The sequence below is a fragment of the Scyliorhinus torazame genome, chromosome 3 (genome assembly GCF_047496885.1).
Source record: "Scyliorhinus torazame isolate Kashiwa2021f chromosome 3, sScyTor2.1, whole genome shotgun sequence".
In the NCBI taxonomy this organism is placed as follows: domain Eukaryota; kingdom Metazoa; phylum Chordata; class Chondrichthyes; order Carcharhiniformes; family Scyliorhinidae; genus Scyliorhinus; species Scyliorhinus torazame.
In genome coordinates, this window is record NC_092709.1 from 22360178 (window position 1) to 22376662 (window position 16485).

At 49.9% G+C, this 16485-nt stretch overlaps 1 protein-coding gene across 1 annotated transcript in view; it reads right to left on the reverse strand.

Annotated features, from left to right (window-relative positions):
* Positions 1-16485, reverse strand: part of tex15 (testis expressed 15, meiosis and synapsis associated) — a 95224-nt gene that overhangs the window by 51009 nt on the left and 27730 nt on the right. Inside the window, exon 2 of the mRNA XM_072495400.1 lies at positions 2674-2748. The gene's annotated coding sequence lies outside the window, so the exon portion shown is untranslated. The remainder of the gene's footprint in view (positions 1-2673; positions 2749-16485) is intronic.

Consider the following 16485-nt stretch of genomic DNA (forward strand, 5'->3'; position numbering starts at 1 on the left):
AAAACAGCTTCTTCCCCACTGTCACCAGACTACTAAATGACCCTCTTATGGACTGACCTCATTAACACTACACCCTGTATGCTTCATCCGTTGCCAGTGCTTATGTAGTTACATTGTATATGTTGTGTTGCCCTATTATGTATTTTCTTTTATTCCCTTTTCTTCTCATGGACTTAATGATCTGTTGAGCTGCTCGCAGAAAAATACTTTTCACTGTACCTCGGTACACGTGACAATAAACAAATCCAATCCAACCCAATCCAATGTGAAACATCCACACAGACAGTCACCCGAGGCCGGAATCGAACCCGAGTCCCTGGTGCTGTGAGGCAGCAGTGTTAACCACTGTGCGGCCCTAATGGGTGGCATTAGGAAATATTATTCTTCCCAGAGAACCACTGGAGTCATGTATAGTCAATGATGACAAGTATCTCTCTCTAAAGGGCATTAGTGGGACTATTGGGTTTGAATCACAATCTGATAGTTGAACAGTCAGTTTTACCGATACCAGCATTTCACTTCAAGATTTAAAGAAAAACTGAATTTCAATTTTCAATCTGCTCAGAGATTTGAGCCCATAGTCAGGGGATTATTAGTCCTGGCCTTTTGGGTTACTGGGGCAATTGCATAATCACTACATTACCTGAAGCAGATTGCCTTTTCTTTTATGAACATTTTATTGAGGTATTTATGGTTTTATAACATTGACAGAAGGAACAGTGTACATACAAATATAAACAGTGCAAAAGCCGTCTTCCTCCCTCACAGGTCCCACCTTTTCTAACCCCCTACTCTACACTAAACTAAGCCCCAACCCTCCCCCTTTCTGCTGACGGTTAATTTTCCCCAAACAAGTTGACGAACGGTTGCCACCTCCGGACGAACCCAAATATTGACCCTCTCAAGGCGAACTTGATTTTCTCCAGACAGAGAAAGCTAGCCATGTCAGTTAGCCAGGTCTCTGACTTTGGGGTCTTTGAGTCCCTCCAAGCTAATAATATCTATCTCCGGGCTACCAGGGAGGCAAAGGCCAGAACGTCTGCCTCTTTCTCCTCCTGGAATCCCGGATCTTCCGACACCCCGAAAATCGCCACCTCTGGACTCAGCGCCACCCTTGTTTTCAACACCTTGGACATGACATCCGCAAACCCCTGCGAGAATCCCCTAAGCTTCAGGCATGCCCAGAACATGTGAACATGGTTTGCTGGTCCTCCCACACACCTCGCACACCTGTCTTCCGCCTCAAAGAACCTGCTCATCCGGGCCACTGTCATGTGGGCCCGGTGAATGACCTTAAACTGAATCAGGCTGAGCCTGGCACATGTTGTGGACGCGTTGACTCTACTCTATCTCTATTCCTAACTCCTCTTCCCATTCGAGTATCAGCTCCTCAATCTGCGTTTCCTCTGACCCCATGAGTTCTTTATAAATGTCCGAAATCCTCCCCTCGCACCCACATTCTGGAAACTACCCTGTCCTGTATCCCCCTTGGTGGTAGGAGCAGGAAGGTTGCGACCTGCCTGCGTAGGAAGTCCCGCGCCTGTAGGTACCTAAACTCATTCCCTCCCGTCAGTTCAAATTTCTCCTCCAACTCCCTCAGGCTCTCCTCTATAAACATATCCCCCATCCTCTCGATCCCTACTCTCTGCCATCTCCGGTACCTCCATCTAGACTCCCCGGGGCAAACCGGTGATTATTACAGATTGGGGACCAGACCGATGCTCCCTCCGCTCCCACATGTCTCCTCCATTGCCCCCAGACTCTCAGGGCCGCCACCACCACGGGGCTGGTGGAGTACCGTGCCAGCGGGAATGGCAGAGGCGCAGTTACCAATGCCCCCAAATAGTGTCCTTGCATGATGCCGCCTCTACTCGCTCCCACACCGACCCCTCCCCCCACTTCCTAATCATGGCTATATTTGCCGCCCAATAATAATTGCTAAAGTTCGGCAGCGCCAGTCTGCCCTCTCCTTGGCTGCGCTCCAGCATTCCCTGAAGCAGATTGCCTTTGATCAACCAGTTGAACAGCAGCAATGGGGAAATCCTGCGTGCCAATTGACTGACCATCACTTTCAGAGAATTTTTCATACAATTTACAGTGCAGAAGGAGGCCATTCGGCCCATCGAGGAGCACCGGCCCTTGGAAAGAGCACCCTACTTAAGCCCACACCACCACCCTATCTTCATAACCCAGTAATCCCACCTAACCTTTATTTGGACACGAAGGGCAATTTAGCATGGCCAATCCACCTAACCTGCACATCTTTGGACTGTGGAAGGAAACCGGAGCACCCGGAGGAAACCCACGCACACACGGGGAGAACGTGCAGATTCCGCGCAGACAATGACGCAAGCCGGGAATCGAACCTGGGACCCTGGAGCTGTGAAGCGACAGTGCTAACCACTGTGCTACCGTGCCGCCCGTGGCTGCAACAGGTGGGACATTGTGGGATCTGGGGGAATACAACATAAAGATATTCCCACTTACAAAAACAAGCCAGAGTCAAACTTAACACCCACGATCCCTAGAGTGTCATGGAGAATTACAGGGTGATTGTGAAGCACTGTTACCATAGCAACCCTACCACAAACCAACTTCAAAACAGAGAGCATGAGTAGAAACCCACGCAGGTTAATAAAATATCGTCGACCGCGGAAGGTATTCTGAGCTCACCTGTCTCTTTGTAAAATTTAAAGCAAAACACGGCGGGTATTGGAAATCTGAAGTATTCAACAGGTCGGGCAGCATCTGTGGAGAGAGAAACAGAATTAACAAGCGGAATTCCGGGGGCGGGAACAGGGTCCCGTTGTCCCGAGGGCAGTGGGAAACCACGCCATGTCTTCCACCCCCCGTGTAATGAATTATGTATCTGGGGGTTTTGCACTGTCTGCGACGGAGTGGGTTTGATGGCACGCTGTCCTGTGCGCCATACTTAGAAGCCCCCCCCCTCCCCCCCCCCCCCCCACCCCCGATACCAGTGACACACCGTTGAAGAAAGAAGGTGGATCTCCAGGAACACTCTGAAGCTGGAAGATGGACCTCCTCGAAGACACCTGCTGGATGCTCCGCCCACCCACTGCTGTGGCGTTCCAGGGTCACAGGTGGTCTACATCCCAAACTCCGGTGGCCACCTCAGGCCTTCTTCCGGCAAGTCCCGACTTTTGCACCCCAGGTTGGTCCAGACATGTTCTGTGTTTTTCTGCTAGCCAGAATCTGGCAGGGGTGAAGATTCCAGTCCAATTAGAGGGATGCAAATCGGTTCCACACCAGCCTCCAGTGGAATTCCCAATCCACCATGGCGGACCCCAGCAGAAGATCCCACCGCAATTCCGCGCTGACGTGCAACCGAATTTTGGGCCTCCTGACAAATTGCACCCTCCCTCCACACACCCATTGATCCTGCAGGCGGGGGCATGGGAGAACTCCGCCCAACACTTCGAGTCCAACATTGACCCTTCTCTGCAGTTGCTGTCCGACCTGCTGAGTATTCCCAGCCACTTTTGTTCTCCGCGGAAATAATTTCTTTAAGCAGATCCTCACAACAGGTGCCGGCAATTGGGAACTGCAAACTCACAGAGCTGCCCTGAGGCATCCCGCGAGGTGAAGCTACGGTCAGTGCACAAAATAAATACAGCATGCCAGAGAAACCACGGAGATTTTTATTGTTTCCCTCAGAGAGGAAGAATGATGGAGTTGTTTACCGTGGTGAGCATCACCTCTGCCACATGCTGCAGGGGAGAGAACCAGGAAGTGCTGCGAGGCTGCTTTTCCGATGGCAACCGAGTTCAGAGAAAAGACTGTGCCCATCTGACACGGGCATCTCCAGGTTTTGAGGGGTTTATTCTCCAAATTTTAGAATCATATATTTTTGGAATAATCAAGATTTATCCCTGATATCAGAAGGTTGCCCTTCAGTTGGGAAGCCATTAATGTTTTAGGAAAGAATAAGATTGCAACACAAACACTTTCCCAAAAGTAAGCCAACCAATCAGGCTGCCACCTCGTTGTCGCTGCCCAATTATGCTGCTCCACATTGACTGAGTATGGAGGTAAAACCACTGACTTGCTCAACAAATGTACATCACCGCAGAGAGTCAGCAGGGCAGAGAGCAATCTAAACACTTGGGTTAAAAAAAAAACCCATAAGGCTTTTATTATCATTGGCAACATTCTGGCAGGTGGTTGTCATCTGCGAATCAGAACTTTTAACCAACTACAAAGGATTAATTCAGACAGCCTCGGTCACCATGTACAGGTGCACGTCATTAACCCTTCAAAAGCCAGTTCCACTGCGGTACGGATTTGTGTCAAGCTGAGTAGTTATTACAAAGCAAAATGCGACTATTTTCTAGTTGATTACAATTACTGATTGTGATAATATGCAACCAAATGCCTCAAGTCTTTACTTTAAATTTCAGTTCCCTCATGTTGAACAGTAATAGATATTGCAGTACATTTCTTTAGCACGTGGTCCCGTATTCATGGTAAGATGCACCTGACAAATCCGAAATCGACAAGTAAAATTCCCAAACCATTTCTTAGCCGGGTCCATCCTGGTTTACCTTTTTCTCCACGGTTCTTTAACTTTTGCTTTGTACTCATACCTCTTTCTGGGTGACACGCCTCGGAAGCGCCTCTGTTTTGAGCGAGAGGCTGAGGTGCCCACCTCCAGTGAAGGGGGTTGGATGGGCGTTTTCAGGTCATGCCTGAGAAACAATGGAATGGTCTGCATTTTTACAGTTAGCCGTCCACAGCACAGAAAAGGCCGTTCGGTCCATCACGTCTGCACCAGTCAAAAACAACCACCTAACTATTCTAATCCCATTTGAAGCCCGTAGTCTTGTATATCCTGACATCGCAAGTGCACATCTAAATACTTCTTAAATGTTTGGAGGATCCTCGCCTCCACCACCCATAGGGTTCAGTCCTCGGACCTCAACTGATTACAATCTATACAAATGATCTACAAGCAGAGACAGGAGTGTAACGTGGCAAAATTTGCAGATGACACTAAACTAGGTAGTGAAGAGGAGATGCAGATTTTACAGACGGATTTGGATGAGCTAGGAGACTGGGCCAAAATTTGACAGATGGCGTTTAATGTGGATAAGTGTGAGGTTGTCCATTTTGGCCAAAAAAATAGTCAGGCAAATTATTATCTAAACGGAGAGTAGATTCAAAATGCGTCTGGGCAGAGGGGTCTGGGTGTCTTTATTCATGAATCGCAGAAGGTCTGTGTGCAGTTAAAAAGTGTAATAAGAAAGGCAAATGTAGATCTAGCCAGTCCCTGGTCAGCTGACTTTACATTCACTTATGTACTAGTAAGACTCCTGGTGGTCAGTCGGTGAATTACAACACCACCATGCTATCACTCAGATGTCTTACAGCACCAGGTTAAAGTCCAACAGGTTTGTTTCGAATCACTGGCTTTCGGAGAGCAGCTCCTTCCTCAGGTGAATGTTGACAGAGAGGTCACAGATGTAGGTTGAGAGGCGGTAGATTTAAAACTGAGATGAGGAGGAACTACTCGCAGAGGGTGGTGAATTTGTGGAACTTGCCGCCCCATAGTGCGGTGGAGTCCGAATCATTAAATCGGTTCAAGAGGGAGATAGATACATTTCTGATTTAAAATCAGGTTAAAGGCATTTGGGGAACAGGTAGGGAGATGGCTTTGAGACCAGGAAGAGATCAGCCACGATCTGATTGAATGGTGGAGCAGGATCGAAGGGCTGAATGGCCTGCTCTGCTCCTAATTCCTATGTTCCACCCTTTCAGACAGTGAGTTCCAGGCACCCATCACCCACTAGGTGAAAAGATTTTTCCTCACATCCCCACTAAACCTCCTGCCCCTTATCTTAAATCTATGCCCCCCTGGCTATTGATCCGTCCGTCAAGGGGAAACGTTTCTTCCTGTCTACTCTATGAAATGAAAATCGCTTATTGTCACAAGTCGGCTTCAAATGAAGTAACTGTGAAAAGCCCCTACTCGCCTATGCCCATCATAATTTTATACATCTCAATCATGTCCCCCCTCAGTCTCCTCTACTCCAATGAAAACAACTCCAGTCTATCCAATCTCTCTTCATAACTAACACTCTCCGTCCCAGGCAACATCCTGGTAAATCTGCGTCCTTTCCAGTGCTATCATGTCCTCCCTATAATGTGGATTCCAGAATTGCACACAATACTCTAGCAGTGGTCTAACCGACGTCTTATACAGTTCCAGCATAACCACTCGATTCTTAAGCTCTCTGCCTCGGCTAAGAAATACCATACGCCTTCTTTACCACTGCATCCACCTGCTCTGCTACCTTAAGGGACCTGTGCACATGCACACTGTTACAACACCCTGGGCAAGTGCGTGGTCAATTCTAGCCCCACTCGTCCCCACACAAGTGAATTAACCAATAATTCTGATAAGAATTCATGCAGTCTTTGGCCCTTGGCCGCCCGATAATTACAGTCACCAGGTTTGTAAGTTGAAACGCAATTACTGTTATTTATATCAAGAATAAAGATGAAATGTGCACTAAATGCAACTGAATAACAGCAAGCTAACCCCCTTTAACTGTCCCCCCCCTCACCCCCCCCCCCCCCCACACACTCATGAGAAAGACAAACACAGGGTGGGGGAGGGTAAACATAATAAGGATGAAGGTCAAAAACTTTGAATGATCATTCCGAAGAACGCGTTCCACACAGCATGCTGGTTGATTGAAGCCTCTGGATTACAGCTGATAAGGTCTCTCTTGTAGGGTCATTCATTCAGTACTCACAAGCAGCAGCTTTTCCTCTGGAGGGACACTTTAGTTGTTATTAAGCTGGGCCTTCAGATCGAGGTTCAGCCTCAGGCCTATTACCTTCTTGAGGCACGTCGTCTCGCATCACATCCTGCTTCCAGCTCGCGGTTTTAATCCAGGCCTCTGCAGCCTCCGGAGAACAATGCCCCAACTTGCTGGAGAGAGTCGGCCCTCACTGTGAGGCCTTCTGAAGAAAGTTTAGCTGGATCTTTTGGGAGAGAAATAATTAGAACCCTCCATCCAAGCTGCAGAATCAAAAGATTTTGATTTATTGTCACGTGTACCAAGGTACAGTGAAATGTAATGCTCTGCGTACAGTCCAGACAGATCGTCCGTATATGAAAACATAGAACATACATCAAATACATGTGGGTACAGAATGAAAATATATAAACATAGACAGCGGGTGAAGTATACGGTATATAGTGCTGCACCTGTAGAGAAGATGCATAGAAAGATCAGTTCAGCCCAGATCAGTTCAGACCCTAAGACTCCTAAACGACCCTCTTATCATAGAATTTACAGTGCAGAAGGAGGCCATTCGGCCCATCGACTCTGCACCGGCTCTTGGAAAGAGCACTCTACCCAAACCCACGTCTCCACCCTATCCCCATAACCCCACCCAACACTAAGGGCAATTTGGACACCAAGGGCAATTTAGCATGGCCAATCCACCGAACCTGCACATCTGTGGACTGTGGAAGGAAACCGGAGCACCCGGAGGAAACCCAGGCAGACACGGGGAGAACGTGCAGACTCCCCGCACAGACAGTGACCCAAGCCGGGAATCGAACCTGGGACCCTGAAGCTGTGAAGCAATTGTGCTAACCATTATGCTAATGTGCTGCCCAATTATGAACTGACCTGATTAATACTACACTCTTGCATACTTCACCCGATGCCAGTGTCTATGTATTGATATTGTGGACCTTGTGTTGCCCTATTATATATTTTCTTTTCCTTTTATTTTCTTTCTCATGTACTAATTGATCTGTTTGAGCTGCTCGCAGAAAGATACTTTTCACTGTACCTCGGTACACGTGACAATAAACAAATCCAATCCAAGAGGGTCATTCAGGAGTCTGGAAATATCGGGGAAGAAGTTGTTTTTGAATTGATTGGTGCGTGTACTCAAACTTTTGTAGCTCCTGCACAATGGAAGAGGTTGGGAAGAGTGAGTAAGCCAGGTGGGAGGGGTCTTTGATTATGCTGCCTGCTTTCCCAAGGCAGCGGGATTGTAGATGGCGTCAATGGATGGGAGGCGGGTTTTGGGCTGTGTTCACGACTCTCTGTAGTTTCGCCTGGTCTTTGGGCCGGGCAGTTCCCATACCAGGCTGTGATGCAGCCGGATAGGATGCTTTCTATGGTACATCTATAGAAATTGGTAAGAGTCAATGTGGACATGTCGGATTTCCGTAGCTTCCTGAGGAAGTATAGGCGCTATTGTGCTTTCTTGAGCATAGCGTCAACGTGGGTGGACCAGGACAGATTGTTGATGATGTGCACACCTAGGAATTTGAAACTGTCAACCATCTCCACCTCGGCACCATTGATACAGAGAGGGGCATATACGATACTTTGTTTCCTGAAGTCATTGACCAGCTCCTTTGTTTTGTTGACATTGAGGGAGAGATTGTTGTTGTTACACTACGGCACTATGTTCTCTATCTCCCTCCTGTTTTTTGAGATCCGACCCACTAAGGTTGTGTCATCAGCAAACTTGGAGATGGAGTTGGAGCCAAATTTTGCCACACACTCATGTGTGGATAGGGAGTATAGTAGGGGGCTAAATACGCAGCCTTGTGGGGCCCCGGGATTGAGGATTATCGTGGAGGAGGTGTTGTTGTTTATCCTTACAGATTACAGTCTGTGGGTCAAGAAATCGAGGAGCCAAGTCCTATGTTTTGGAGTTTGGATATGAGCTTGGCTGGGATTATGTTGTTGAAGGCGGAGCTGTAGTCAATGAACAGGAGTCTGATGTCGGTGTCCATGTTGTCGAGATGCTCCAGGGATGAGTGTCGGGCCAGGGTGATCAGCTGTGGACTGGTTGTTGCGGTAGGGGAATTGCAGTGGGTTAAGGCAATCTGGAAGGCTGGAGTTGATATGTCTGATGACTAACCTTTCAAAACAGTTAATAAATGTCAGGGCCACCAATCAGTCGTTGTTCAGGCACGTTGCCTGGTTCTTCTTTGGCACTGGTGTGATAATGGTCTTCTTGAAGCAGGTGGGAACTTGGAACAGAGTAGGGCGAGGTGGAAGATGGCTGTGAACACACCCGCCAGTTGGTCCCTGCAGGATCGGAGTGCATGACCAGGGCCTCCGTCAGGGCCTGTTGCTTTCCGCAGGTTCGCTTTCGAGAGGGCTGATCTAACTTCTGAGACTGTGATGGTAGGAATGGGTGTGTCCGAGGCTGTTAGAGCAAGAGACATCGGTTCGCTGGCTTCTTGCTCAAAATGAACATAGAATGCATGGAGTTCATCAGGGAGGGGTGCTCTGTTGCTGGAGATTATACTCTGCTTTGCTTTGCGGCCCGTTATATTGTTTAAGCCTTGCCACAACTGAAGAGAGTTTGTGTCGTTAGTCTGGGATTCTAGCTTAGTCTGTTTTTTCCCTGACGGTTTTACGGAGGACATACCCAGATTTCATGTAGAGGTCAGGGTCACCCGTCTTGAATGCCTCAGACCTGGCCTTCAGTAGGGAGTGGATCTCCCGGTTAAACCATGGTTTCTGTTTGGGGAATGCACATACTGCCTAAAGTGAAACTAAACAGGAGTCTTGTGACTTTGAAGACATTCCAGTGGGATCAGGTCCAATCACCGCCTGTTACCAAGCAGAGCACAGCTCTTTGGGCCAATTCATTGTCCACCAGCCAAATCAATCAAACCGAGTCACCAAGATGTCAGTCAAAGTCAGTCTAAAACAGCACAGCCTTCTGGACCCTCCTGTTTGAATTAAAGGTACAGGCTCCTCACAGGCTGCTCTGCCTTAAAGTCACATGTCCATGGATCAAAAATGTAACAGCAAATGTAAAAGAGAGGGAAAATAAGGGAATAAACAGGAACAAACAAGAAGGGCCCTTACACCACCAAGGTCCCTCTGATCCTCAGTGCTTCCCAGGGTCCTGCTGTTTATCATGTATTCCCTTGCCTTGTTTGTTCTGCCCAAGTGCATCACCTCACACTTATCCAGATTGAATTCCATTTGTCACTGATCAATCAATCTGACCAGCCCACCTTTAATCAAAGGTTATCCGCCCCACTATTTACCACCCCATCAATTTTCATATCATTCGAAACTTACTGATTGACCCTCCTACATCAAAGTCTAAATCATTTATATAAACCACAAACAGCAAGGGCCCCAATACTGATTCCTGCGGGACCCCACTGGACACAGGCTCCCAGTCAGAGAACACCCTGTGACCATCACTCTTGATTCCTGCCACTCAGCCAATCCTGGATCCAATTTGCCAAATTTCCTTGGATCCCATGGGCTCTTGCCTTCGTTATCAGACTCCCAAGTGGGACCTTATCAAAAGCCTTGCTGAAGTCCAAGTAGACAATGTCAAATGTATTGCCCTCATCTGCACATCTGGTCACCTCTTCAAAAAATGCAATCAAGTTGGTCAGACATGACCTCCTCTTAACAAACCTATGCTGACGGTTCTTGATTAATCCCTGCCTCTCCAAATGAAGATTGATTCTGTCTCTCAGAATTTCTTCTAGTAGCTTCCCCACCACGGAGGTTAGACTGACTGGCCTGTCTTTTCCTGGTTTATCCCTTCCCCCCTTCTTGAATAACAAATGACGTGTTTTTTTTGTGGAAATTGCATAGTGCTCATGACTTCCAGGCTGGAAAGTATATTCAGAGGGGTGGCTGTTTGGCCGCTCAGGTGAGGAGACTCCTCAGACCCCTGCCTACGTCCAGGCCAAAGGAGCTTTTGCCCACAGGGTGGGGGCGAGATCTTCAGAGTTGCCATGGGGAGTAACGCTGAACTGGGGCTGGGAGGAAAAAGACAGGAAAATGTTAAATGCATCTGTCCAAAATTCTGGTGTGCAGGCGAGTGTTTCATTCCCCCTTGCGCCCACATTTGCATGGCAGTGTTAGACCTTAACAGCTGACTCAGGGAAAACAGCGGGAAACACACTGGAAGCCATCTCTGTGATCCGATTTTCAAGTCCTCATCCATAGCCCCTGAGAATAAATTTAAATAATATATTTATACTGAAAGAGAAGCCAAAATAAAAACAATTAACATGGACATCAAATCCTGGAAGGACTGTATCATTCTTAAACTGTGGTGGGAGATTCTGAATGAAAGTATGGTTCCTGAAGCAGAATAATTTTGTAGAACTGAGTGCAGTTACTGAGATATTTGGTAAAATTTGTTTCCTCTTTTCATAGAATCATACAGCACAGAACGAGGACATCTGGCCCATCACATCAGCTTTTTGAAAGGGCTAGCCACTTCGTCCAATTCCCTCGATCTCTCCCCAGAGCCCTGCACATTCTCTTCCTTTTCAAACGCATATAAAATTCCCTGTTTAAAGTTACAATTGCAGACGTCCTGTGGCGGCCATGGAGTGAGCAGTCGTACATTTGGCGGCTCCCGCTCAAGGCGGATTTCTTTGGTCTTTTCCCCGCCCGAAAGGTGAAGTATTTGAGTGTAGGAGGTGCAGGAGTGCCTGGGGAAGGTGTAACTCCTCCAGTGTGGCATGTGGATGGATCCATGGACTAGGGAGTGGGGCAAGAAGGAGGAGGAGATTCGTCGTGGCGCGCCACAGGATAAGATGTCGGAGGGCAAGGGGGCTGCTCTACCTGCCCAGTGGTCAGCGGAGCAGTTAAGAGAGTTCTTCAATGGAAAGTTGAGGAAAGAGGCCTTGGAAGACCTGGCCAAGGTGGTGGAACCGATTAAGTCGGGGATTGAGAGAGAGTTGGGCAGAGGCTGGAGTCCTAGGCCCGGCTGAGCCAGAAAGTGGCGGAGGTGGTGGGGGAGCGCGAGGGACATCTGGCCACATTTGTGGCTGAGGTGGGGGTGATGTGGCAGACCCAGAAGAGGCTGAAAGAGAAGGTGAAGGATCTGGAGGATCGCTCCAGAAGACAAAATCTCAGGATCGTGGGGATACAAAGGTGCAGAGGCTGGTGTGGATGTGGCCAAGGTGCTGGAGAAGCTGATGGGGGAGGGGGCCTTTGACCGGCCCCTGGAGGTCAATCGAGCGCACCAGGCGCTAATGAGGAGGCCGCAGGCGGGCGAGCCACTGATGGCGATGGTGTGGGAGGCATTTTTGAAAAGATTTTTCTTTAAAAAAAGTCTTTTGACTGCGGGTTTTCTGGAGGGCAGGCTTTTCATGGGGAACATCAAAGGTGAGTGCACCTTTAGTTGCTCTTTAGGGGTGTATATTGGGGGGGGGGGGTTGGGGCGGTAGAGAAGTTGGAGGCCTTGGGCGGGGGCCACCATGCTAGCTGGGCGAGCCAGTTAACAGGAGCGAAGTGGGGGGTTGTCAGGAGGCAGGCGCAGGGGGGGGGATGGGGTTGATGTTTTGTTCAGGACTGGGGGCAGTAAGTTGCTGAAGAGGGTGTGGTTGATATGGTGCAGTTGGAAATGGATCAATAACGGTGGACATCCGGGGGGGTGGCCCTGGAGGGCTGCGTGACACGGGCCGGGGGCTGGCCCCAAAAGGAGTGGGGTAGGGAGTCCCCGACCAGGCTGGTCATGTGGAACGTGAGGGTGCTGAATGTGCCGGTCAAAGGGTCACGTGTGTTCACACGTGGCCTTTTTGCAAAGGGGGGAGGGGGGCAGCGCCCGCAGTGGAGGCGGGATAGCGGGTTGTTGGCGGAGGAGGGGGTGTGCGAGCGGGTGAGGGCTGTGTGGAGCTAAACGACATGAAAGAGGTCTCACCGTCATGCTGTGGGAGGCACTCAAGGTGGTTTGTGTAGGATGAGGGGGGGGGGGGCAGTTTTTTTTTTTGGGGGGGGAATGCGCCGTTTTTTTGGCAGGCTGGAGTTTTCCAAGGTAGAGGAGGAAATGGTTCAGGGGTTCGAGACCCCAATTGGGTTGAGGGAGGTGATGGACAGTATGGGGGCGATTCAGGCAGAGAAGGCCCTGGGTCCGGACAGGTTCCCAGTGGAGTTTTATAAAAAGTTTGGGGCAGACCTGTGGACACTGCTGGTCTACACTGTTGCAGGCTTCTATCTCTCTAATAATTAAAAAGGACAAGGATCCGGAGCAGTGCGGGTCTTACCGCCCGATATTGTTACTGGCTTTACGAATCGAGGACTTCGTCCGGGGGTGATAGTTGAGCACCAAACGGGGTTTGTGAAGGGGAGGCAGTTGATGGCGAATTAAGAGGCTGCTTAATGTAATCATGATACCTTCGGAGGGGCAGGAGGTGGAGGTAGAGGTGGCGATGGACATGGAGAAGGTGTTTGATCGGGTGGTGGGAGTATTTGTGGGAGGTATTGGGGAGGTTTGGGTTCGGGCAGGGGTTTGTGGACTGGGTCCGGTTGCCATACGAGAAGCTGATCGCAAGTGGCGGATGGACTGAGTGAGTTTGGGATATTTTGGGCTGCATCATGGGACGAGGCAGAGGTGCCTGCTCTTCCCGTTGCTCTTTGCCTTGGCAATAGAGCCACTGGCAATGATGCCTAAGGCGTCGAGGGACTGGAGAGTGATTGTGTAGGTGGGGTGCCGGGCACAGGGTCTCATTGCATGTGGATGGCCTGTTGTTAGGTATCTCAGACCCATTGGGCAGTATCAGTGACGTCAAGGGGATTTTGGAGGAATTTGGACAGTTCTCTGGGTACAGCATTTGGGAAAGAGCGAGGTGTTCCCGATTGAGACTAGAGGGCAGGAGAGGAGGTTCGGAGAGCTGCCTTTCAAGGTGATGGGGGAGAGCTTTAGATACTTGGGTATTCAGGTGACTCAGGATTGGGTGCAGCCGCACAAGCCGTTTGATGGCGCAAATGCAAGTGGATGTGTTGCCGTTGTTGATGGCGGAACAGGTGCAGACAGTAAAAATGGTGGTGCTGCCAAGGTTCCTGTTTGTGTTTCAGGAACCTCCCAATTTCCGTCCCAAAGTCGTTTTTCAAGAAGGTCAATGCGTTGATCTCTGGGTTTGTGTGGGCGGGAAAGACCCCACGGGTTATGAGGGTTTTCCTGGACCGGTGGGGGCGGGGCTGTTCATCATGCCAAACATGATGAACTACTACTGGGCGCCGAATATCACTATGGTTAGGAAATGGGTCGTGGAGGAGGGGTCAGCATGGGTTCGAATGGAGGCGGCATCGTGTAGGGGAACGTGTGTGAGGGTTTTGTTGTCAGCGCCTCTGCCGTTTTCACCGGCCAGGTATTCCGTGAGCCCAGTGGTGGTGTTGGCCCTAAGGGTGTGGGGGCAGTGGAGGCAGCATTTGGGACTGGTGGGTGCTTCGGTATGGACGCCAATCTGCGACAACCATAGGTTTGTAGCGTGGGGTTGGATGTGAGGTTTCCGTGGTTGCAGCGATCAGGGAGCGGGCGATTTGGTGACCTGTTCCTAAGGGGCAAATTCACTAGATTGGAGAACCTGGAGGAAGAGTACGAGCTTCCCGGGGCAATGGTTTTAGGTTCCTGCAGGTCCGGGATTTTGTGAGGAGGTGCCATCCTTTCCTGCGCTGCCCCCTTGGGGTTGCAGGGCAAGGTGCTGGCGAGGGACAAGATAGGGTACGGGAAGGTGTCCGAGGCCTACAAGGAGTCGATGGACTGGGAAGGAGCCCTGGTGAGGGATATAAAAAGCAGGTGGGAGGAGTAGCTGGGAGGAGAGGTGGAGGCCGGGACAAGGGCAAAGGCCCTGCGGAGGGTGAATGCGTCCTGGTCATGTGTGAGGTTAAACCTCATTCAGTTTAAAGTAGTTCTCATGGTGCATATGACGGTGGTGAGGATGACTAGGTTCTTTGAGGGGGTGGAGGACGGCTGTGGGCGGTGTGCGGGGTGGCCCATGAATCACGTCCACATGTTTTGGGCATGTCCGAAGCTGAAGGGGTTGTGGCAGTGGTTCGGGGACATGATGTCCGAGGCGCTGTGCGTGGAGGGTGTTCCAAGTCCAGAGGTGGCGGTATTCGGGGTGTCGGAAGACACGGGAGTCTAAGAGATGCGAGAGGCCGATGTTTTGGCCTTTGCCTCCCTGACAGCCCGGAGGCGGATCTTGATCGGGTGGAGGGACGCGGAGCCGCCGAAAGCGGGCATGTGGGTGAGCAACCTCGCCAATTCCTGAGGCTGGAGTAGGTCAATCACAGAGTTTACAGTGCAGAAGGAGGCCATTCGGCCCATCGAGTCTGCACCGGCTCTTGGAAAGAGCGCCCTACCCAAGGTTGACAGCTCCACCCTATCCCCATAACCCAGTAACCCCACCCGACACTAAGGGCAATTTTGGACACTAAGGGCAATTTATCATGGCCAATCCATCTCACCTGCACATCTTTGGACTGTGGGAGGAAACCGGAGCACCCGGAGGAAACCCACGCACACACGGGGAGGATGTGCAGACTCCGCACAGACAGTGACCCAAGCCGGAATCGAACCTGGGATCCTGGAGCTGTGAAGCAATTGTGCTATCCGTCTTTGGGGGGGGGGGGGGGGGGCGGTCAGTGGATGGCAGGTGGAAGCCGTTTATTGATTTCTTTAGTGAGGTTTGAGAGGTCATCAAATGGGGCGGGGGGGGGGGAATGGGGGGTTAAAATGGGAAAGGCAGGGTGGGAGAAGGGATTAGGGGAGCGGGGGAGGATAAGAGTGAGTGTTGGTTGTTTATAACTTTGTTTGGTTGTTCTGCTTTTGTTCATATGAAAATGCCTTGAATAAAATATAGATTTTTATAATATTACATTTGTGTTTCCTTCCACTTTTCGCGCAGTGCATTCCAGAATTCTCAACTCTGTGCGGAAAGCAAATTTCTACCTCCACAGCCCACCTCCCCCAACACTTTGTTAATGACTTGAAATCTGAGTCCTCTGGCGACCAATCCTGCTGCCAAGTGGAACAGTTTTCCCTTGCTCACTTTATCAAAACTGGGAAGGGGGCGGGGGGGGGGGGGGTTCAATCCCCACCAGTCAGGAATCAAAGGGGGTGGGGGGGGGGGATCAGCCTGAGGTCCTCTGGGACGATGGCGACATTTACATTTTCATAGTTCTACACAGATACAGGCCATCTGGCCAAACTGGTCTGCACCAGTGTTTATGCTCCACCCCAGCCTCCTCATCTCATCCTGTCAGCCTAACCTTCCGCGTCCTTCTCTGTCAGGTTCTTGTCTGCTTTCCCCGTAAACACACACCGCGGTACCACTCACTTGGTAGCCAGCTCTCCATTCTAACCATTCTCCGGGGTAAAAACGTCTCTTCTGAATTGCTTATCGAGTTGGTTTGTGACCGTCTCACATTTATAATCCCCTCGCTTTGAACTCAACACATGTGGAAATGCCTTTTCTACGACGAACCAGAATTTTAAAGACCTCTATCGGGTCACTCCTCAGCTTTGTTTAAAAAAAAAACTTGTTTTAAGATCCGGCTTGTTCAGTCCTACCCCATATTTATAATCCCTCAGTTCGGAAAAGGGAAAGACAACCCAAAGGCAACAAGGTGGCTTTTCAAGACAAACTAATGGTTATTTTCAGTTCTCCCTCATTTTCTCCCGGGCTTATTATCCCTTGTTCACGTT